The sequence below is a fragment of the Chionomys nivalis genome, chromosome 4, assembly GCF_950005125.1.
Source record: "Chionomys nivalis chromosome 4, mChiNiv1.1, whole genome shotgun sequence".
Classification (NCBI taxonomy): Eukaryota; Metazoa; Chordata; class Mammalia; order Rodentia; family Cricetidae; genus Chionomys; species Chionomys nivalis.
The window spans coordinates 70,397,472-70,422,532 of NC_080089.1; the positions used below are offsets into that span (position 1 = coordinate 70,397,472).

A 25,061-nucleotide genomic window follows, 5' to 3' on the forward strand; every position below is an offset into this window, starting at 1 on the left:
AGCAGTGCATGGCTGGGCAGTGGTGGTGCACGCCTTTAATCCCAGCACTCGGGAGGCAGAGGCAGGCGGATCTCTGTGAGTTCGAGACCAGCCTGGTCTACAAGAGCTAGTTCCGGGACAGGCTCCAAAACCACAGAGAAACTCTGTCTCAAAAAACCAAAAAAAAAAAAAAAAAAAAAAAAAAGAGCAGTGCATGTTCTTGACTACTGTGCCCTGTCGTGTTGTTTTACTGCAAAAACTTATGCTGTAGAAACTTAAGGAGATTCTTCCTCAAATCCCTGACATAGTTTACACACAGGTAGACAATCTTGCCTATCAATTGCATTTCAATTTTTGTTTACTTATCTCACATTTTCTCCATATTGGGAGTTGTTTTTGTTTTTGTTGTTGTTGTTGTTTTAATGATGGGATCTTGTGACCTGCTCCATTATCTAGTCTAGGCAGATGCTGCTTGTTCATTCCTGGCCTTCCAGACTTGAAATAATCACACGGAACCTGTATTAATTAAAACACTGCTCAGCCTATTAGCTCAGGCTTCTTATTAACTAACTCTTACATCTTAAATTAACCCATTTCTATTATTTCATATTTTACCATGAGGCTCATGGTTTACTGGTAAAGTTCCGGTGGGCAGGTGTCTTTTTCCTTTTGCAGCTATATAGCATCTTTCTGACTCTGCCTTTTCTTCTCCTCTATCTCTGCTTGGGATTTCTGCCTTGCTCTATTCTGCCTGCTATAGACCCACAGCAATTTCTTTATTAATCAGTGATAATAAAACATATTCATAGCATACAGAGGGAAATCCCACATTCCCTCTCCTTTTCTGTCTATAAATAAAAAGGAAAGTTTTAACTTTAACATAGTAAAATTACATATAACAAAACAGGTATCAAGCAAGAATTATAGTTACAATATTTATATCTATTTTATCTTTTATCATAAATAAAGAAAACTACAACTATAACTATCTGTTTTTTAGCTCCATCAAAGACCCCAGAAGGATATAATATTACCTAAGTTAACAGAAAGTACATTGTAAGCAACTTCCAAAACTCTAGAATTGACAGAGACATCTTGTTGACTAAACAGTCACCCCCAGTTTTCTTTGTAACATTGGGGCATTCATCTTCAGCCTACAGGCCCATAGTATTTGGCAGACTTTTCCATGAAGCAGGAAATTATAAAGACAGTTTTGCCTATATTGGCAGTTTGTCAGTCACTTTTTTTTTTCATCTTGCAGAATGTCTGGCAGACTTTTTTTTATGAAGCAGCAAACCTGAAGCACTGTCTCACCTTTAGGCAAGTTCAGCAGTCATTTTTCTGTGGGTCTTGCATGTACCGTTTATATAGCATACCATCAAGAAGTCCAGGCAAGAACAGTTTCTTCCCCAAATGGCTAACAAACTCCATAAGGAACCGCTTCTATGGCCATCATCCTCTTGAAGTAGAGTGGTGCTGCCAGGAGCAGATGAGTCTCATAGTCATGAAAAGTCCTAAGTTTCTAAAACATTTTAAATGCCATATTCTAAAGGTCTCTGAAAGATTTGAAGAATACCTATTCATCTGAAATATATCTCTGTACATCTAGAAAATCTAACTAACATGATTACAAGCTTGACTATTATAGATGACTATTAACCTGCATTTTTAAATTATACATTACATTTTTAAATGAACTGCATAAACACAGTACCCTTAACAAAAGCAGAAATACATGTAACAAAATTGACCTTAAATTTTTATCAATAGACCAAGATCTATACAAATGCAAAGTATTCATCTCTAAATCATATCCCCCTTTAAATGTAAACAAACATTTATAAACAATATTTGGAAATTTGGTTGTAGTTGTCTCTAAATTGCCTTTTGCATTTTGTTGGGTGAAGTATTTTGAGGGGGATTACGGAGACCTTTCTGGATGTTTTTAAAGACTATGTACATTTTTAAAACACATTCTGACCTGTTTAGAGGTCTGTTTTTTGTCTGAATCCATTTTTATTGTATATCTGTAATTATTTTTTGACAAGGAGTGCTTTTAAAATGATAAGCAGCTTGGTCACAGCAGCCCTGGACTGGCTCTGCCTCTCTCAGCCTTTTAATATGGTGGAAGTAGTTTGCCACCAGCTCTGGGACTGCCAGGTGGGAGCTGTCCTCACCACCTCAACTCTGAGAAGCACCGTGTAGCATGTGAACCCTTTTTATCTGAATAAAAGCTAAATCTACCACGTAGTGCACTGTGCAGCCTGGAACTATCTCTGTGTATGGCGGCGGGAATCCGCCATGTTCTTTTGCCTGTGTACTAGCAGACCCGATCCTGCTGCCTGCCCAGGTGGGGGCTCTGAGCCACGGGCATGGTCTCAGCTATTTTCCTCCTGATCCTGAGTGGGCACATAAGCACCTGGACCCAAGGTGGATGGCGGGCATTAGCACCATGCTGGGCGCCATTCTGTAGGCAGATGCTGCTTGTTTGTTCCCAGCTGCCCAGACCCAAAATAATCACACAGAAACTGTATTAATTAAACACTGCTTGGCCCATTAACTCAGGCTTCTTATTAACTAACTCTTATTTTTAATATTTATTTATTTAGTATACAATATATGCCTTCAAGCCAGAAGAGGGCACCCAACCTCATTACAGATGGTTGTGAGCCACCATGTGGTTGCTGGGAATTGAACTCAGGACCTTTGGAATAGCATGCAATGCTCTTAACCGCTGAGCCATCTCTCCAGCCCTTAACTAACTCTTATATCTTACATTAACCCATTTCTATTATTTTGTGTTTTACCATGAGGCTCGTGGTTTACCAGTAAGGTTCTGGTGGGCAGGCATCTTTCTCCTTCGGCAGCTACATGGTGTCTCTTTGACTCTACCTTTTTTTTTCTCCTCTATCTCTGCTTGGAATTTCTGCCTTGCTCTATTCTGTCTGCCATAGACCCACAGCAACTAACTTCTTTATTAACCAATGGTAATAAAACATCTTCATAGCATACAGACCCCTCTATATCTCTCATCATCACCCTAGCACAGAAAGGAGCTGTATAAAGTATGTGTTGAACATCTAGCATAGGGTCATACAGTTAGGGTTAGGAATACTCCACATAACTTACTTGAGGAAATATTCTACGCCAGAATTTATCCAGAGCAGTAAACAGATTCCAGGCCTTGGAATATTCTGTATGCCATGCATGGATTTAGAGAATTTCCTAAGGCCATTTAGAGATGACAAAAAAAATCCAATTTGGAAAGATCATTTGGTTGGTTTCCCGTAGATCGTATAAATGGCTCTCACATACTGTTGGTATGAGAGTGGACAAAGCAATCTGAGGGATGCGCTCCAGCTTTCCTCATGCCTTGGATTTTATTCTTTGAGGCAGAATTTAGCCCGAGAGGGGAGCCTCTCTTCTCCTAGCACCTCAGAATGTGCATGTACTCCAAAAAATGGTCTTAAAGAGGTAATTAAACTTACGTAAGGCTCCTGAGGTGTGTCATGGTCCATTCTGACTGAAGTCCCAATAAGAAACTAGAGCAGGGCTGCGGAGATGGCTTAACAGGTGAACAAGTGCTTGTTTCTTAAGCATGAGAACCTGAGTTCAGATTCCCATCAGCCACCTAAAAGGCTGGGTTTGGTGGCACATGTCTGTAATTCCAGAGATGGGGAGACAGGGGCTCACTGGGCAGCCAGTATACCCTGAGGAGTCATAGAGGAAGACGCCCATGCCAGTCTCTGACCTCCACAGACACAAGCTCAGGTGCGTGTGTTAGAACAGGAGAGAGACTTGAAAAATATGGAGGAGTTCCGCAGACTGAAGGGGCACCAAGAGAGGAAGTACATTCTAAGCCCCAAGAAAAGCTCTTCACCAAGGCTTGAAAGAGTAAGGCTGGGGAGCTTATGTATTTGGGGACCATGAGAACCGTAAGGATAAGATGGATGAAGCTGGGTGGAGAGAGACACAGGGAGACAGAGAATGTCAGCTGCTGTTTGGTGGTGGAGGACTTGGGGTTCTCTGCTCACAGCTGTGACACTCATCTGGAAATAGCAAAGATTATATTGGCAGTAGAAGGTTACTGTCACTTCCATGGACAGACCCAGTCACTAGAGGCCACCTCACAGCTGTGCCCCCTGAAGCCTCACCTCTCTGAGTTCCTGTCGCTTTTCTAAGCCTTCTCTGTGATCTAACTGAGAAGGAACAGAGGGACAGAAGGCCAGACAGGTGGCGAGGGGGTTGTAGCATAGGACAGATGACCATCGTGAATGTTACAATGGTCCCGACTGACGTCAGAGCTACAGCAGGGCTGTAGACGATGGTTCCATCCTCATTTGGAAAATGATCTCTGTAGTTGGCAGATGGAAAAGTGACGGAGCACAGTTAAGAGTGGAAGCAGTAGTGGCTCAGATGCCAGGATTGCAGCATCCTCTGGGGAGGGGTCAGTACACTTCTGGTACCCAAGGAGAACAAGCTGATGGGAGGGCAGTGAGGAGAAAGGAAGTCAGGGAAGAAGGTTCTGAAGCAGGAACCATGGAGGATGTTCCTTGCTAGCGAGCTTTTAGGCTAGCTTGTCCTCAGCCAACTTTCTTATACAGCCCAGCATTACATGCTTAAGCATAGTGCTGCCCATAGTGGAATGGGTCCTCCTAAATTAATTAAAAATCAAGACAAGCCTCCACAGACATGTCCAAAGGCTGGTCTGGTCTGGGCAGTCCCTCAGTTGAAGCTCCATTCTGGAGTGACTCTAGGGTATGTGAAATTACAGTTAAAGCTACAGTTCTCTTTTGTCTCTTTGTTGTTATATATCGCCCATCTCTGTGTCTGACCTGACATCCCTGTCATTATTAGTAAAATCACTTTCGGAATGTATACACAACGCTTTAATAATACTACAGACTCAAAGCCAAGAATGTCAGATGGTATCTGAATCCTATAGCAGAGATTTCCCCACTTTGCTCTAACCTGCTTGCCTGATTTTCCACCTCAATTTATGTGTTTTGTTCTGTTATAAAAAGCCTCATTAAGCCAGGTGATGGTAGCACACGCCTTTCACCCCAGTACTTGTGGATGGGCAGAGATAGTCAGATCTCTGTTGAGTTCCAGACCAGTCTGGTCTACAGAGTGAGTTCCAGGACAGTCAGGATTTCTACATAGAGAAACCCTGTCTCAAAACAGCAACAACAACAACAAAATAACAAAAAGAAAGAAGCAAAAGCCTCATTAAACTATCTCACATTGGAAGAATATGGGGTAATCTGAATCCATGTACCCTGGCCCAGAGTCATTCACATTTGTTTTTCTGCTAGGTATTTGAATCATCTCCTGCTTGGAGAAAAAGAGACTCCTTTATCTGTGAATATGACCAGGGAGGACTGTGAATTCATTTTGAGACATTTCTGTAGCTCAAGGATGGTTGGGAACTAAGGGTCAATCAACTGATATCCCACCGGGACCCTGACAGACCAGAGGCGATAGTCCATCAGTTGAGAAGGTCTTTATAATGGCCACCAAAGTTTGATGGTACAACTATGGAAGTAATATCAAAAATGACAATTCATCTTTCTGATACTGCACAAAATACTCAAGAAAACTGACTTCTAATGAGGAAAAATGTATGTGGGCTCGTAATCTCAGAAGTTCTGGTCTGTGAAAGCTTGGTCAAACTGCTTTGGGTTTGTGTTAGCATGGTACCATTATGGCAGGAGTCTACACAGAGGGAGGCAGCTTGCTTCTTGGTGGCTGGGAAGTGCAGGGGGAAAAGGTAGGGACCAGGGTCTTACCATACCCTTCAATAGCATAACTTCAAAAACCTAGCATCATTTCACAAACCCTACCTTCTAAAGTCTCCCACCTTCCAATAGCATCAAGACTGGTAACTGATTGTCGGCATAGGCAACGCTAGGAGAAACTCAAACAGTAACAAGCAGAGCCTGTCTCTGGGACCCTCCCCCATGTCCTCATCTCTGGGACCTCACTCATATCTTCATCTCTGGGACCCTCTCCCGTGTCCTCATCTCTGGGACCCTCCCTACTCTCTTCATCTCTGGGACCCTCCTTCATGTCTTCATCTCTGGGACCCTCCTTCATATCTTCATCTCTGGGACCCTCCTTCATGTCCTCGTCTCTGGGACCCTCCCTCTTGTCCTCGTCTCTGGGACCCTCCCCCGTGTCCTCGTCTCTGGGACCCTCCCCCGTGTCCTCATCTCTGGGACCCTCCCCCGTGTCCTCGTCTCTGGGACCCTCCCCCGTGTCCTCGTCTCTGGGACCCTCCCCCGTGTCCTCATCTCTGGGACCCTCCCCCGTGTCCTCGTCTCTGGGACCCTCCCCCGTGTCCTTTTTGTCTGGATTCATTGCCTTCTCCTCCTCCTCCTTCTTCTCTTTCTTCTCCTTCTTCTTATATTTCATTTATTTGGTGTGTGTGTTTATTGGGGTGCACATGCTTTGGGGCACTTGTGGAGGTCAGAGGCCAAGTTTTGAGAGTCAGTTTTCCTCTTTTACCATGTAGGGCCCAGGGATCAAAATCAAAACCTTGGACTTGGCCCCGAGCACCTCTGAGCGTCTTCTCTGGCTGGGCCTGTTTGGGTTTTGTTAGCCTTCACAGTCGCTGTTGCCCCAAACCAAGAGCCCTGCAAAGGCAATGCTGGGTTTTTTCCCACCCTAGATTTTGCAGAGTAGTACTTTTAAGAGAAAGCCAATTCTAATTAGAGCTATTCTCACCCAAGATTAGATCTGGGGTGAGAGGAGGTCGCAGAAGCTATTCAGTCTGAGGTTGTATTTAGATAGGAGGAGAGGCGGGTGAAGGCAGAGAGGCAAGAATGAGGAGGAGAGGAAATACATTAAAACGTCTTAGATCAACCTAACTATCTCAGGATAAAGTTGACATTTTGGTGACTTTTTTCTCTTAAAATTATTTTAATAGTTCCTCTAAAGAGGTTTGCTGATTAGATTTTAATTTTGTTCTTGAGCGTATTTGGGTGTCCTGATTGTACAGAAATCATACGCCATGGATCAGGGAGGCACAGTACCCTTTAAATACTTCTTTGCACCCCATAAGCCTCTAGGGTGAAGATCCCCTGATTTTACTATTAGAAACTTCAGTGCCCAAGAGTCTACACAGAGACAAAACAGAAGCTTCCAGAAATGGGCATGAAGACTGTCTCTGAGCCCTTGGAAGACCACATGGTACACCTGCTGACAGTTGACTTGCTGTGTCTCTCTGTTTAAAATGATAAACAATTACTTTTTCTTGTTTCAACATTTCATAATCTATGCTTGCCTCTCATCGTTCCCCAGGAATTACAAAGTAAAAGTCCTCCCTTGTTATTCCCCAGGACTTACAAAGTAAAAGTCTTCCCTCATTATTCCCCCAGGATATAATTTTGAATGTATATCATGTTCTTATCATGTACACACCACCTTTGTAAAATAAAAATGGAGAAACATTAACATGGAGGGCAAACTGATCTGTTTGATTTTTTTTACGTGTATATATGCATGTGGGCACGCCTGTGCCACGGCGTGTGTATCAAGGCCAGATGAAAACTCATGGGAAGCAGTTTTCTCCTTCCACTAGGTTGGTCTCTGAGACCGGACTCAGGTTTGGAAGCAGGTGCCTTTACCTCCTGAGCCACCTCGCCGCCATATCCTTGCTCTGTATCCCTGGAACCCGCTTTTCCTGTTGAAACACCAAGGGAATTGCAAATTTGAAGGGAAGGTGAGAATAAAAAGTGCCAAGGCCCTCCCACTGTGGGGAAGAAGGTGGACCCTGTGGGGCTCCGCCTTAGGATAACTGCTAGGCCCCGGAGTCTCTGTGCATGTGGAGTTAGATTCCCTTTGCTCTGAGTGCTGCTACATATGGGGGTGGATTCCTTTCACTCTCCTGGCTGCTGAACATCAGATTCTTGAAGATTAACTTGGGAAGGTGTGTATACTGTTTTTCAAACGGCAGGGCCGTGGCCCATGTATATGTGTGACTAGTATAGGACAGGAAGTGTCGTATGAGGTAAGTGTAGCTATCGTTTGAGAGTTTATTTTGGATGTGTGAGCATTGGTATACCAGCTGCCTTCATGTTGCCCTGACAAAAATACCCAAGAGAACAACTTGAAAGGAGGAAGGGCATGGGGACTTCGGTCCACTGTTACTGGCCCCAGGCACGGAAGGCAGAATGTCATGGCAGCAGGAGTACAAGGCAGAGACTGTTCTCTACTGCTTGGCAGACGACAGGGGGCAGACGACAGGGGGCAGACGACAGGGGGCAGACGACAGGGGGCAGACGACAGGGGGCAGACGACAGGGGTGTCTTCAGTGTCCCACGTCTGGCAACTTACTTCTTCCAGCAAACCTCACCTCTTAACATTTCTAGGATTTGCCAAAATAGCAGCCCCAGCGAGAGACCAAGTGTTCGAAACATGAGCCTGTGGGAAGGAGACTTGTTATAAACCTCTAGGCATCCCTGTGATGGTTTATCTAGGTTAGGTTAATTGAGCTTGGCACAGTTTCGTGGATCCAAACGGCATAAAAAAGGAAAAAGTGAGCTAAGAGGAGCACTCATCGCTCTCTGTCTCCTGCCTGTGGATGCGCTGTGACCAGCGGCCTCCTGCTCCTGTCTTCCACTCCATGGTGAACTGTGCTCACGGATGAGTCTTTGTGGCTCCGTCGGTCTGTACTTCTTTCGTGTGTCTACGAAGGAGTGAAATTCTGGGTTGTATGACAGATGTATGCTTACCCTTTAATGAAAGTACCAAGCTTTTTTTAATGTAGCTATTTCATATTTTGTCAGTCATATATTACTATTATCTTTTTTAATCAACTACCAACTTTGGGTTTGCGGTTTATTGTTCATTAGCCGTTTTCGTAGCCAAGCGGTAATCTATGACTGTGGCATCACTTTGCATTTCCTTTTTGTTTTTTTTTGTTTTTGTTTTTTTGGTTTTTCGAGACAGGGTTTCTCTGTGTAACAGTCCTAGCTGCCTTGGAACTAGCTCTTGTAGACCAGGCTAGTCTTGAACTCATGAACATCCGCCTGCTTCTGCCTCCCAAGTGCTGGGAATAAAGGCACGCACCACCACCGCCCGGCAACTTTGCATTTCCTTAATGTCTGTTGTTTTATGTAGTTATTAGTAACTCCATCAGTACAGTGATGGTCGGCTTCAGTTGTCAACTTGGCACAACCTAGAATCACCCAGAGAGTCTCAGTAAGGGACTGTCTACATTGGGTTGGCTTTGTGCACACGTTTGTGTTGGATTGTCCTAATAAATAATTGATGTGGGAAGGTGTGGCCACTGTGGGTGGCACCGTTCCTTAGACAGGGAGTCCACAATTGTATACGAGCAGAGACACCAGGCTGAGCACAAGCAGACAGGTATACACACGTGTGTTCACCCTCTCTCTTTCCTTGGCTGTGGGTGTGACAGGCCTAGCTGTGTTAAGTCCTTGCTGTCTCGACTTACCTGCAGTGATGAGCTGCAGCCTAGAATTGCGAGCTAAATAACTTCTCTCTCACTCACGTTGCTTTTTGTCAGGGCATTTTAATCATAGCAATGAGACTAGAACGCTAGCCATTATGTCACTGATAAATAGTTATTCAAGTCTTATCTCATTGACTTGTAAGGATTCTTTTATGTTTTGGATATAAACCATCATTAGACAAATGTTAAACATTTTGTCAGTCTTTGGCTTGTATTTGGGTTTCTTAATAGCATCTGTTGAGGAGCAAAAGTTGTTTAATTTTGAGAAAGTCAATTTTTTCCTTTTGTGACTCATGCTTTGATGTTATATTTAAGAAATCTTTGTCTAATCCAAGGTCACAAAAAGTTCCTCTTTGAAAGTTTTACATTTGGCTCTACGCTTAGTTCTATGATACATTTTAAGTCAATTTTGGGTAGATACATTTTTTTAAAAAAAGATTTGTTTCCTATTTTTAATTGTTTGTGTGTGTGTGTGCATTGTGTAAACACATAAGTACGTGAGTGCATGCTCCCTGGTGGTCAGAAGAGGGTGTTGGAACCTCTGGAACTGGAGCTACAGATGCCTGGGAGCAGTCCTCTGCAAGGGCAGCAGGTGCCCTTAACCACAGGCCATTTCTCCAGCCCCTGGGTGGCTATAGCTTTTGAACTTTCTTCTGACCAATGAGGAGAGTGAAATAAAAACACATGGCTCTCAGGTTCTCAGACTATTGGAGAGACTGAAATAGCTGAGTGGCAGAATCTGCTGGGGAAGGCTGGCAGGACCGTTCCGGCCCACTTCGCCGAGACTGGGCAAGTGTTGCCTCTCTCCTCACTTGTTTAAAAAACAAAAAAACAAAAAAACCTCATGCCGGAGTCAGGTGTTTCCTACCAGATGGGCCCCCCGGTCTTGACCCTGAAGTTATCCCTCACCAGCCTGTCTTCCCTCGCTGGCCTCTAAACCGGCCCATCACATCCACATCTCTTCCAGCTAAATAGCTTTGGCTCCTTTCCCTCCCAGGGGCCGCCACTGCCCTTCGTCATCCTCACGCTGCCTTTTGATGCTAACATTCTGGACATGGCATGTGTCAATTGGTGTTTGTCCATTGCAGCTCTGAAAACAAGGGCAGACCAGGAACATGGAGTTGGACGGATTTCCCAGAGGGTACTGGAGGGAAAACAGTTGCTGACTTCTGCCCCAATCTGTCATGCTGGACAGCTGGAATTGTTGGCTCCCTGGGATCACTTGGGGGAGAGGAGAGGCCAGGATACAGACCTGTGAGCAAAGATGGGCGTGAACCTGGAAACGCATGCCCAGGGCTGATGGATTACTCTCTAATCGTATTTTGGACCCAGCTGTCTTATCTGTTTTAACTTGATCCTAAAAGGATTACGTTAGCACATTAGCTGTTATCTGCTTCTTGGTGAAGCAAAACTTTGAATCTGATTCAAATCTGATGTTTTGGCAACTGAGAGTTGCCAGTCTACACGTTCATTCGGTTTATGGGAATGGACAAGAGATAGCTGGCAGAGACGGGATACAGAACATTCTGTGGCAGAACACACCATCAGATCAGGTGTGTTTCTACGTGACAGCGAGGACACCCCGAACAGGGACTTGTGCACCAAAATTGGGTATGAAAGAGCTACATCATCACACAAACAACACAGGTAAAAACCACAGCAGATTTTTGCAAAAACATACTTGTGTTCAGGCACTGTTTCAGCCATGTAACTGGAAGTGTCTTACGTGGGATAAGAAACAAGCGTGAGAAGAGATCTGTGTTAATTTCTGGTGCCTACGGAACGACCCAGGCAGCTCCAAACAACAGATTTATCTTCTTGTTCTGGAGGCCAGGGGTTGGGATGAAAACGCTGGGCTGAAATCTGGGTATTAGCAGAAGCGTGCCCCCCTGGGGGAGGTCTCCCCGCGTGCCCCCCCGGGGAGGTCTCTGGGCAGCAGGGAGCGGAAGTCTGTGCTCAGTTCGCTCAGCTTTGCCCAGCTGCCCACATGCTATGCCTGGCGGTTGCATCACTCTGTCCTCCAGCCTGGCACCTCGCATCTCACTGTTTCACTGCGTCTTCATCCACTTTGTGTGTGTGACAGTCACCTCTCCTTTTCAGGCTTCTTACCAAGGGGCTGAGAGACGGTCCAGTGGTTGAGAGCGCCTGCTGCTCTTGCAAAGGGCCTGAGTTCGGTTCCCAGCACAAACGTTTCTCACCAATTTCTCAGCAAATTCCATTGCTTCAACTTTCAAAACATCAAGAATTGGCCAGCTGTCACCTTCTGCATGGCCACCAGTCAGTCTCTTTGCAGAAACTATCTCTGCTCTCTTTGTTTCTGCCTTAAACTATTGTTGTTTCCCAGCATGTCTTGCTTACACAGTAGCCATAGTGTTTCCTTTGACACCTCAGGTCACGTCACTTTTATTTCCCCCTCCCCTCTTTTAAAAAGAAACAAACAAAAAGACAGCTTTGGGACTAGAGAGAAGGCCCAATTGTTAAGAGCGTGTGCTGCTCTTGTGAGATACCTGAGTCAGGTTCTCTGCGCTCATCTTGGGCAGCTCACAGCCACCTGTAACCCCAGCTCCAGGAGTTTCAGTGCCTTCTTCTGACCTCTGCGGGGATGGGCGTGCACGTATGCATGCACGCGCACACCTAAAGCATTTTAAAATGACTTTATTGTTTCCTTATTGCGTTAACAGCTGGCGCATCACTCTCCCGCTTGCCCATTGTCTGTCTCCTCAGACAGACATAAGTTCTGCAGGAGCATATTTTCTGTGTTCCTGGGGGAGTAGCACATCACTAACGTTCTAAATCACCATAGATGAATAAATCAAGGAGGGAAGCCATGCAAACAGATGGCCTTCGCGCAGACCTCCACTGGAGGTGTGTCAGAAGCTGAGGGGTTTCCTTTATTCACTCCGTGTTTCTGAAACCAAGAAAATGCAAATGAATTGAAAGCCCCACATTTGCATAGCAGAATAGATGCCTTTTCATATATAAGTCCTGGTGGCCAGTGAGTGGGCCTGGCTTGGAGTCACTTCTCTGTGTGTCTGGCAGTCTCAGGCAACGAGGCTACGTCTTGAAGCTGAGGTTCAGTCAGATCCTTCTCGGTTACATTATCTTGTGTAAACTACATAAGATCTCTGAGCCTCTGAAGCTGGAGTTGCTAGCTGGTTGTGAGCTGCCTGATCCGGGTGCTGGGAACTGAAATCAGGTTCTCTGCAAGAGCAGCAATTCCTCTGAGCCACCGAGCCACTCCTTCAGTGTTCTGGAAATTTCTTCCTGCAGCACATCTGACTCTTGCTCCAAATTGGGATCTTATTTCTCTGAGGCTACTGTTGTAGATTCTGTGGTTGTCATTTTCCTTTTGCAGTGCTGTGTTTTCCTCCAAGTTGCTTCCACGTGGACACGTACGCAAGCGGAGCTTCACCGCTGCAGCTGTACTGATGACACCTAAAATGTCACTGGGCTCTTTCTACAGGGGAGACAAAAAATGGAAGTTTGTTATAATTTTTTGGTTTATATAGATAACAAAACAAACTCAAACAAATTAAAAAACCCAAACATGCTCCCAACAGGCACTGTATCAAATATTTTGTGCTCATTATTCTATATAAGTCTCACAGCGCCCTTATGAGGAAGGTCCCACAATAATCTTTGTTTTATAAGCTTGGAGACCACGGCAGCGAGCAGTCAGGGAGCCGAGCACAGATTCTGACTGAGGTTTTAAAATATCTTATGTTTTTATGCCTGAAGATCCAAATTGGAAGTTGGAATGGATCAAACCTTCTAATAATTAAAATTCCTTCTCTCTGTTGTCTATGTGGAAAGCCAAAAGGTTTAGAAGTTTCTACAGCGACCTCTTAAAGTTAAAAGAAAACAGCTGCATAAGTGCAGAACAGTCCTTCACATTCACCTCACAGCCGAAGACTTTCTCCTAAGAGAAGCTACCAAAGAATCAAGTCATTAAAAATGTGTCAGGAGCTGCCGCATGAAGCTTACTGATGCTCACTTGATTAAGAAAATATTATCGCTCCCCACAGCTATGCTTTTGTCAGAGACGGGTGAAGATAACTGAACTGGCATGCCAAGGGCTCAGAGAATTCATCATTGAGATAAATAGGAAAAGGGGATTCACAGCGGCTTTTCTGGACTTTTAGGGTCGGCAGAGCAATCGCTCTTGCTTGGTGCCCCAAGCAGATTTGGGCTCCTTTATGGAAAATTAACCTGAGGCTTAGTGGGCTGCCCAGCGAGCCATTTCATGGACAGTGTACATTTCCCCTTCCGTGCCTTTTGAGGGTTTATTTCCACACCGGGTCTCAAAGTTATAGTGAAAAAGTTATAGTGAGTGGCTAGCCATGCTCTTCTGATGTTTCGTCTTGCCTGTTAACCTGATGGAATTCAGAATCACCATGGAAACACACCTATGGGTATCTAGGAAAACTCTAGAGAGTAGTTACGTTAATTGAGATGGCAAGACCGTTCTACAGGCTGAGGTTCCATACTGAATTAAAGGAGTGAGCTGAGCCCTGACGTTCATCTCTCTCTGCTTCCTGACTGTGGATGCAGTGTGCCCAGCCGCCTCAAGCTCCTGCACCATGATCTTCCTGCCATGATGGACTACATCCTTACAGAATGGACCAAAGGAAGCCCATCTTGCCTCCCTCCCTCCTTATGTCCATTGGTCCCCCTGTCTCTCACTCCCTCCATCCCTCCCTCCCTCTCTCCTTGCGTTGCTTTTGTCAGGTGTTTTTTCTCATAGAAACACACAAAGTAACGAATACAGCCTCCAATCTCCAGGTTACTGCTCTGTCACCAGATTTGATAGAAAACCTCAGGCCTCTCTCATGGGTCACTACCAAAATCCTGTCATTTTCACGTCACAATCCCCCTTTCCTCTTCAGGCTTCTTTAAATCCTTCCCCCACGCCCTCTGCTGCCACACACTTTTCTTGTCAAAGCCAGGCTAAAGGACTGCTCCATGGCTGGCCTTGACTTACCATCTGGTGACTGGGGGACATGGAAGGTGGAACTGGATCAGTGTACAGGGAGAATGCTGATGGAAGAGCTGGCTCCCAAGTCCACGGAGCTCCATCTCTAGGGGATCTGACACCTTCTTCTGGCCTCCATGGGAATGTGAACACACATGGCATTCCCTCAGACACATAAGTAAAAGTAATAAATCTTAAAACAAACAAACATAAGGAGCCCCCACCCCAAAGTCACTATATAATTCCAGGAGAAAGCAGGGATGCCTCCTTTCCTTTATTTACACAGGAGCTCCTTCCTAAGAGTTAATTGTACCCTCCAAGGCCACATAGTGTCCCCAAACTACCAGCATTCTGTTCGTTCTCCCTTTGAACTGAGTGTTCTTGCTGGGAAGGCTACGGACATTCATCTGTCCCAGAATCGGCTTGGTTTCTCATCTTGCTGTTGGGTGGGCATGCTTCCCTTCCGCCTGGCAGATAGCCATCATCTGCCTTTATAAATGCTTTTATCTGCCACTGCTTTTATCTTATCAGACTGGCAGTGTGCCCTTGTCTTTCTGCTCCTAAAGATAATTCCCACTTTGCTATGTGTCAGAAGTGTCATCTCAGGCATGGCTCAAAATAAAAAATAGATCTGTCTCCAGTGTGGAAAGCAAGCTGGCTGCACCTGGCTTAGACAGTGAGGATGCGGGTGTGGTCTGTCTGCTAGTAGTGTGTGTGTGTGTGTGTGTGTGTGTGTGTGTGTGAGTTCCTTGGGGATATATGTACTCACACTTTGAGAGGTAGGACTATGCCAGGTCAGAGTGGGGTGACAGTCACTTTGTAAACCAAGTAGTCAGAAAGTGACAGGGCCCTTTTAAAAACCATGTTTCTGTCTCATTCTTATTTCATTACTTTTGTGTGTGTATATAATGTATGTGTGCATGCACGCAATCATGTATGTGAATACAGGAATGAAGGTGAAGTAATACATGGATGGAATCAGAAAATGACTTTGGGTCTCAGTCTTTGCCTTCCAATGTGTTTAAGGCAGGGTTTTGTTATTATTTTTTTTCACTGTGTACACCAGGATAGCTGGCCCAGGAGCTTCCAGGAATTCTGTTTCCACCTCCGTTAGGAGTGCGGGTACAACAGATGCTCACACTATGTGTCCAGCTTTTCCATGAGTTCTGGGGACTTGGTCTCAGGTCCTCACACTTGTGTGGCAAACACACTTATCCACTGAGCACTCTCTCCAGCCTCGTGAGAGAACTCTGAAATGAAGAGAACCTGGCCTATTGCTTTAGCCATTGCAAGGCAAGTGGTAGGCAATAGAGGACTCTTGTCAGAATTCCAACACAACTTCTAGAATCCTTGCCCTGCCTCGCTTTTCCTTCATGAATCCCAATACGAGTGATGGCCCAAGAAAGCCCCTCCCCTTCTTGGAATTTTCTCATGCAATTCTGTATGGTATGCTGTGCCTTCTCGCTCTAGGACCCTTGAGAATGCTGTACTTCTGTTTTTCCTGAGCCTCTCTTCTGTAGCCTCTGGTAGCTACACCTGAAAAACCATGTCAGAATGGCTATTCAGGAAATCAGCAGCAAACGCTGGTGCAGACATAGGGTTGACGGGAGCCTTCTACACTGCTGGAAAGACGTTAAATTTGCATTGTTACAATAACAATCAACATGGAGTTTCCTCAATAAATACAAAGAAAACACTAAGACTAGAGTTACCGGATGACCCAGCTATGCTGCTCCTGGGTATATACCGGAAGTAATCCAAGGCAGCTCCCCGTGGAGATGCAGGAGGGATGCTGCTTAGAGTCTTGCTGTAGGCTTTTACCTTCAGTTCCCTTTCTTCTATAACTCGGGCCCACTTACTGAGGGATGTGACACCCACAGTGGCTGGGACTTTTTACATCAATTAAAAGTCAAGAAACTGCCTTTAATCCCAGCAATCAAGACGCAGAGGCAGGCAGATCTCTGTCAGTCCAAGGCTAGCCTGGTCTACAGAGCTAGTTCCAGAACAGTTAAGGTTGTTAGACAGAGAAACCCTGTCTCCAAAAACCAAAAACAAACAAAAAAATTAAGAAACGGTCCCACAGACCTGCGCACAGGCCATTCTGACGGAGGCAACTCTCCAGTCGAGAGTCCCTCTCCCTTGGTTGTTACTTCGACAGCCAAGATTCGCCATCAGAGAGCTGGTGAGTACGGCACACACGTGAGGAAAAGTCAGAATGAAATCCATTGTTTTGTGCAATTAATGTATCCAGACATGGCTCCAGAAGCTTGGTGGTTCGCTAGAGAAATCAGAATTGCATATTAGCAGTCCTCTGAGAGAATCCTGGGGACTGGGACTGAGGACGCAAAGGCTCTTCCAGGCTCTGCAAGTGCAAATAGTCCCCCGGGGACAGTAAGAGATGCCAGAATGGGACGGCTGCAGGTGTGCCAGGTGCGAGCACACTTTGCTATTATTAGCTTGTTACACAATGGATTGATGACCACCGCCCTGCCTTTTAATAGACTGCGCTATGATGCAAAGTGACTGAGCATGCTTGCATAATCGTGCACCGCTCCGAGGCCTGATGGCCTCCAGGCTGTGAGAATTGCCATATGTGCGGGTCGATGTCTCCTGCCGTGTTCATCTTGGGCATGTTTCACCAAGGACAATGGGCAAGTCCTGTAATGACTTCACTGTAGACCAGGTTTCTCAACTTTGACTTCATTGACATTTTTGGGCTGGCGAGCTCATCGCTGTGGTACGATGGTTGGTGGTTTCCTTGGCCTATTGGTTGCTTGTAGCACCCACATGCCTACTCCTTGAGGTGACAACCAGACCATCTACATATGCTGAGTCAATCAAAATGTACCCCGGTTGTGAACCACTTTCATATATGAGCATAGGTAGTATACCCTAGATGTTAGATGTCCTGGGAATTGGAGTGCTTCTGAAGTCCTAGAACCTTTTTCTAAGGTCTGTGCTGTAGTCCCCTCAATAGAGCTTCTCCTTTGTTCTTTGAGACCCTTACCCCCAGGATGAGATAGACCCTTACCTCAGTAGTCTCATCCCCCGAACTTTGACCTCTCTGTGCTTCAGGCTATAGAGCACCCATCTCTTGGGACTTCCCTTGGTCAGCTCACGCCAGGTGCCATCCATTGCACAAGCAAATGTCCTGCCTCACTTTTAGACTTAATTTTTAATTATGTGCATATGTCCTTATGCCGTATGAGTCTGCTCTTTACCACTGAGCCATCTCTCCACCCCTGTTCTGTCTCTTTCTAAATGTCCTCTAGAAATGGATTATGTCCTGGGTCCCCTCAGCTGCCATTGCTTAACTGTGTCTTCCACATTCTAGAAGTTGCCCTTTCTATTGAAAGATAGGAGCCGCCACCCAGCCTGCAGGCTGCCTTGTTACACCCCTCCAGAATGGCCTTCAGTCCGTGGGCACAACTATGACCAAACTCTGCCAGATACCAAACATTCTTGGCCCCAAAAAACATGTTCACTCTGTGAGTCCGAACTTACCCTGGCAACTAAATCACTAAGACCCTTGTTAAACATTCAGAGTCTGGGTTGTATCCTAGGATGACGTGGGCACTGAGAATTCATTTTTTCCACAGACTTCCTTGGAGACCAGGCACTGTGAAGGTCAGGAGAGCCTTGTAGACTGAGCTTGTCCCAAACAGTGAGACCTCCCATGCCTCACAGGCCCTCCCTCTCTGCCCTCTGCTCATTGAGTTTTGTTTCCCCTCCACCTACATTGAGGTTTTTGTTGTTGTTTCTTCATTTGTTTAATTTCCAAATCTAAAGTGGAATAGTTCCTTAGAAATTTGACTGATGGCCCAGAGGGTTCCTGGATGGGAGGTCAAAGTTGCTGTGGACAGGACCTGGTGCTCCAAGTCAGAACTGTGGCTCTTGCTTCCTCTACATTGGCGGAACACTAGTCCCCTGCCACCTTTGTCCCTCCATTGAGTAGCTGAAGTTAGACAAAACGTGAGCTTTCAGAACTTCTAAATGAAATGGAATTCCCTCGCTCCTTCAGATGGAAGCTTGTCTGGAACTCCCACATGAAAGCAGAGAAAGTTCTCTTTGCAGAGGGGACAGCCTCCTGCCCCAACCCTATATCCCCAGCTTTCTCTGAGGGCCCACAAGGGAGGGAGGGCCACAGGGTCTGGACTTCTTGCTATGATGTCTGCAGCTGACAAGACCGCAGCCTAACCTCTGGGATGATCAGTTTGCAAGTTTATTTTTCCTTCCAACTTTAAGTATATTAGATGGAAATGTACTCTCCATCCCAGGTAAAAATGCCAGCAGGTCTGTAAGGTACCAGCTCACTGTCCGTAGACGTGGTCACTTTAATTCACAGAACACAGACTCAGTTCAGTTTTGTTCAGACTCATGGTAGATCTACACCTCTTTTCTCACCTGGCGCTCCTGACCTCGGGGTGGAGAAGTATGAGAAGGAATGGGAATGATGGCGCTGCCCAGGATCCTGAGCTGGCCTGTGTTCTTCAGGTCAGTCTATACTGAAATCTGTTTGCTTTGTGAGGCATTTTCTTGATTTCCTTCAAGATTCTTCCTGTTGGGAGCTTTCTCCAGACCCCCAGACTTAGAGGAAATGTCTGCCTCCTGGTGGTTGCTTGTGATCTCTCCCTGCTCTCCCCAGGCTCAAGGCCAGCATCCTGCTCCTTGGCTTTCTGTGTCCCCCAAGATGCCCATTGCTCAGGGCCTGTAGTAGTTCTTGTTGGCTTCGGGGGGGGGATTCCTGTTTTCCACTGTCCTCAAATGTAGCCACTTTGCCTCTGAGGTCTGAGATCTGAGTCAGGCAGTGGCCTCCATGTCTCAGGGGAAGGAAGTGTATAAAGCTGGCTGGGGTAGGGGAATGGTGGTCCTTCATGGGACTTGGGAGAAAGGAAGAGGAGATGACACAAGGCACAGCCATTTGGCTCACTGAAACACTTGCCTCAGAAAAACAAAGAGTGCCAGCCATGGAAACCCTGTTCTTAGGATGCTCTTGAAGGAAGCAGCAGCCAGCTGTTCACCAGCCTCGAGCTACTTTTCAAACTGTCCTTGTCCCACTGGAAGAGGCCAGCCCAGAAGTAAACAATCTGTGAATCCTGCAAGCCAGCCACTGACTGTGGCTTTAGTTGTCAGTCTCAGATGCTGGAGAGGACAAACCACTGAAACTGCTCCTGTTGCAACGGCTACTGTTTTCATCTTCTAAGTCACAGACCTGAAGGCTAAACCTAAAGCCAGTCAGGAGCCCTCCTCCGTAGGGATGGGGAGCAGATGTTGGGGATGCCACAGCCAATTAATCCTCAAGCTTTCCCATCACAGGGAGGGACGCAGTGGAGGGGAAAAGTGCTAGAAATTGCTTTCAAAAATGAGTAGGCCAGCGAAATGCATCCCTCTGTGCCTCCTCGGGCACTTTCTGTGAGGGTGGCACACCCCACCGCCAAGCCATTGGTGTGGCTTTTAACCATGGCTCTGGGAATGGGGAGTTTAATGGGTTTTGACTCAGGGGAGAAAGGGCTGTGGGAGATGGTGAGTGGCCTCCGTAGAGAGCCATCAGAAGCAAGGATGGAAGGAAAAGAGAACAAGAGGCCCAGGAGTTCACAGAGCAAAGAATGTCCAAGTTGATGTGGGTCAGTGTAGAAAAATGACTGCTTCCCAGGCATGTCCAGCCTTTTGACATTGCAACCCAGCATTGGTATTTTCAAAGTTACACCTCAAGAGCCAAGCACTCTAGTTTCACGAGTGCGCGCACGCGCCCACGCACGCACGTGTGCGCACACACACACACACACACACACTCCCTTATATTTTATATAAATTTTTGATTTTGCTTTGGACATATTCATAGCTATCCTTGACTGCATGTGTCCTGTTTAGTTCTAGCTGCTCTGAGCCCCCAGAGGCCCTCATACCCTCTAATACACTTTCTGTGCAGGAAACTTGCATTTTCTATGCTCTAACCAGCCAAAGAAGGTCGTTCTTGGACCAATGAGGTGGACCACTGGGCAAAGGTGCTTGCTGCCAAGTCTGGAGACCTGAGCTTGACCTCTGGGACCCATAGGATGGAAGGAGAGAACTGATTTCCAAAAGTCGGCCTGTGGCTTCCTGTGAATGGTATGCTACATCCCCGTGTGTACATACTATGAACAAATAAATGATGTCAAAAGAGAAATCTATTAAAATATTCTGAAATGAGAATTTATAGTAGCAATAATAAGAGCCAACATAGAACCTGGTGAGATTGCTCAGTGGTTAGAGCACTGGCTGCTCTACCAGAGGACCCAGGTTTGATTCCCAGCACCCATGTGGTGGATTGTAACTATCTGTAACCCCAGTTCCAGAGGACCTGACTTTCTCTTGTTGTTTCTACAGACACTGTACACAGTTGGAACACAGATATACATGCAAGGCAAGAGGCCTGTACACACAAAATAAGTAATAAAAAATAAAATAAAAAACCTAGTAACCAATGCATTCTGGAAAGTTACTCTAAATGCCTTGTGCATTAGTTCATAATCTTAATACTCACAACCCTGTAAGATTGGGTGCATAATTTTTCCACTCCTGTGACACTAAAGTGGGGGGGGGGATGTCTCAGGTGGCAGTGACGGGTGAGGTGGTAGCCTGTCCAGGGATTAAAAGCACTGATTTTTAATTCAGATCATGAACTGTTAGTGTTTGATCCTGGACAAGTCTGTTAATGCAGTAAGTTTAGCTGTTCATCTTAAAGATCTATTTATTTTTAGTTTAAGCCTATGACTGCTTTGCCAAATGTCTGTGTGTGCCTGGAGGCCAGCAGAGGGCGTCAGATCCCCTGGAACTGGAGTTACAGATGTTTTAGAGATACCACATGGGTGCTGTGCACCAAGCCCTGGACCTCTGCAAGAACAATGAGTGACTTAATCACCGAGTCTTTTCTCCAGCCCCCAGTGTTCATCTCAAAAGTGGAGATAGCAGCGTTCTTATTTCTCAGCACCATAGTGAGAACTGAACCTTACTGTGAATTTATGTTGCTAGTAAGCAATTTGAGCTTAGTAAACGGCCTACTATCACTAGCATGCCCTGAAATCTATTGCATCTCTTTGTCCCACCTTCCTACAACACCTCCCCCAACAATTACCACACCATCAACCTATGCGTTAGTTATTTTGCTCACTTCTGTGTCCAAATGACTGATAAGAATCTATGTAAGGAGCCAGGCAGTGGTGGCACACAATTTTAATACCAGCACTCGGGAGACAAGGGCAGGCAGATCAGTTCCAGGCCAGCCTGGTCTACAAGAGTTAGTTCCTGGACAGGCCCCAAAGCTGCAGAGAAACCCTTTCTCAAAAAACTGAAAAAAAAAAAAAAAAAAAGAAACCATTTAAGAGAAGACAAGATTGTCCGTGCCTGAGGTTTGAGGGGATAGAATCCACCATGCTGGGGAGGCACAGCAACAGAAGCAAGCTGTCATATTGCAAGTGATGTGAGGAAGCACAGAGAGAGGAATGCTGGTGCTTAGTTGACAGTATTAACCATCACAACCTAGAACGTGTACGTGTGTGTATGTGCATGCATGTGTGCATGCATGTATGTATTCATGTGTATGTGCATGTTTGTGTGCATATGTGTGTATGCATGCATGCATGAGTGTGCATGTGCGTGCTTGTGTATGTGTGTGTGTGTGTGTGTGTGTATTGCCACCTGGTCACCCGAGGAAGAAGAAAGATGAACAGTCACTCAGACTTAGTCTAATGATCTGGGGCTATAGCTCCACTGGTAAAGTGTTTGTGTATCATATGTGAAGCCCTAGAATTGGTCCCTCAGCACTACGTGTGTTAAGTGTGGTGGTACAGGCTTGCAGTACCTGCCCTTGAGGAGGCAGGAGAATCAGTAATTCAGGTTTGTCCTTGGCTACATGGCAAGTTCAAGGCCACGCTGGCCTACACGAGACCCTGTCTTCAAACAACAGCAACGACAAAATTAAGCCAGTCTAGCACTGGCTGCAACATCCCCGAGGCAGCAGCTGCCTGCCACTTTTTGTTTGTTGATTTATTTTGATCTGACATAGCAGGGCAGATGGCTGGGAGACGGGGGTGATAAGAGGCAATAACTGGTGACACGTGAAGACTGCACCTGTGGAATTAATGGGCCATGCGTGGCGGGTTGCCATGCCTTGGAGGGATGGCTGTGTGGCATCCAGAGCAAAGGGACCACAGCCTGCCTCTGCTCTGGCTTTCTCAGTCTCCTAAATGCATCCTTGGGTCCTAGACCAGCCATAGCCTCAGGCATTCTGGGTACTGCGGGTGATGAGAGGGCTTGCCTCTGGCTCTTCTGTCTCCCTCAGAAACCACACACATTTTAGCCCAGAGGCACAGAGATCAGAACTGGCTTTGTAGGCTGCATTAGATCTTTCTCCTCTCTGTGACCAACTCCCCACAAAAGCAATGCAAGGGACAAGAGGTTTCATTAGCTCACATTCAGAGAGAACTGTTCCATGGAGAGCGGGCCCTTTTGTTCCGTCCAGGCCACCCAGCCAGCTTACACCTGAAATAATCACACAGAAACTGTATTCATTTAAACACTGCCTGGCCCATTAGCGCTAACTTCTTATTGGCTAATTATTATATCTTAATTTAACCCATTTCTATTAATCTGTGTATCGCCACATGACTGTGGCTTACAGGCAAGATTCTAACCAGTGTCCGTCTCAGGCAGGAGATCCATGGCGTCTCTCACTCTGCCCTTCTTCCCAGCATTCAGTTCTGTTTACTCCACCTACCTAAGTTCTGCTCTATCTGGCCCAAAGCAGTTTCTTTATTCATTAGCCAATTAAAGCAACACATAAAGAGAAGGACCTCCTACACCAGAGAACAGCCCATCATGGTGGGGAAGGCGTGGTGGGATGGGGTAGTCTGTGATACGAAAACTTGCCGTGTCTTATTCTTCTCACAGATTAGGAGTCAGAGGGAGAACTTAGGACAGAAACAGACTTCCCTATAAAGCCCTTCTTCAGGGAGAGAAGGGCTTAGTGTATAAGTCACATTACTTTGGTCTGTCCTAAGAGCACAGGTCAGACCATGAACCAGAAGTAGGCTCTCCTATAACCCTCATGGACCTGCCCTCGGGGAACCACCTCTGCCAGCCATGCCTCCCACCGCAAGTGCCGTAACTTTCCCTCCCTAGACCAAGCCATTCTTTCCACGAAGATAGGTTTTGTAGGGACGCCTACTGACTGTGAATTGTTACCCTCTGGGCTTGCTTTGACCAGCTACCTTACTTTTTACATTCAGGAAAGCACTGGTACACAGTGGACCCATGTGCGCCACCAATGAGGGCACTGAGTGTCCTGAGCAGGAAAGTTCCAGGGGCCACTTTCCTTTGAGCAGCAATAAACAGCAATTAGCACTATTGATGAGTCTCGGAGTTCATGGCTGCAGCTGATATTAGAGGCAAAGCAAGTCCTATGACCTTCTGCTCCTCCTGGACTCATAATGACTAGAGTTGGGGCTTTTACCCCAGCAAAGTCACCAAAGAAAAGACAGCGAAGTGACAAGAGGTTAAGCCACATGACTTCTTCAGGGCCTCCAAATGCTGGAGAACCCGTCCTAAATTAGATCTTAGGAGCTGCTGAGGTGTCAGAAAGGAGTCCCGGACACCGTCCCCCTTCAAACACTTCAAGTCTCGCCAGCTCCAAGTTGTCATTCCAGCTGCCGCCCCAGCAACTCACGCTATCCCTCTCCTGTGCTTCTGGGGAAAAAAAATCCCAGATACTGGATCTGGAAGGAGGTCAGATGCCCTGGCTCTGTGGTTTTCAGTCCTTTTGCCAGTAATAGACTTATGATGATTTTACTCCTTGGCCCCTGTTTTAAACAATTTGTCTGCCAAATGACCAGTGTTTACTAAGTAACAACAAATTAATTTACCAAAGTTTTCTCCAACTACTAAATCCAGACTGAAATTCCAATTGGCAGAAGGCCATGTGCTGTGTTAATTAATTCTATTCCTAAGCTTGGAAACACATTACTTCCAGCAGGCTGGATCTGGAAAGACCGAGGCTTCAGGGAGGGTTTCTGCAGGAAATAGGGACAGGAGCGAACATGTTCTAGGCTCTGTGGAGCTCTAAGGTTCCCAAAAGAGGGAACCTCCAGTCCAAATTCACTCACGATTAGAAGGTGCTCATGTTCTTGCTTCGGCAGCACATACACTAAAATTGGAACGATACAGAGAAGATTAGCACGGCCGCAAGGATGACATGCAAATTTCGTGGTTTTTGGCAGTCTACAGAAAGGGAAAAGATCTTCACCAACCCCACATTTGACAGAGGGCTGAGCTCCAAAATATAGAAAGAACTCAAGAAACTAGACACTAAAATACCAAATAATACAACCAAAAATTGGGGTTCAGGTTTAAACAGAGAATTCTTAGCAGAAGAATTTCAAACGGCTGAAAGACATTTAAGGAACTGCTCAACATCCTTAGTCATCAGGGAAATGCAAATCAAAACGACTCCAAGATACCACCTTATACCTGTCAGAATGGCTAAGATCAGAACACTGATGATAGCTTGTCTTGGAGAAGATGTGGAGTAAGGGGAACACTCCTCCATTGCTGGTGGGAGTGTAAACTTGTTCAGCCACTTTGGAAATCTTACCACAC

The 25,061-nt window shown here is 46.0% G+C and overlaps 1 pseudogene; it reads left to right on the forward strand.

Moving 5' to 3' along the window:
• Positions 1-24,585: 24,585 nt before the first annotated feature.
• On the forward strand, positions 24,586-24,677 carry LOC130874067 (U6 spliceosomal RNA; annotated as a pseudogene).
• Positions 24,678-25,061: the final 384 nt, after the last annotated feature.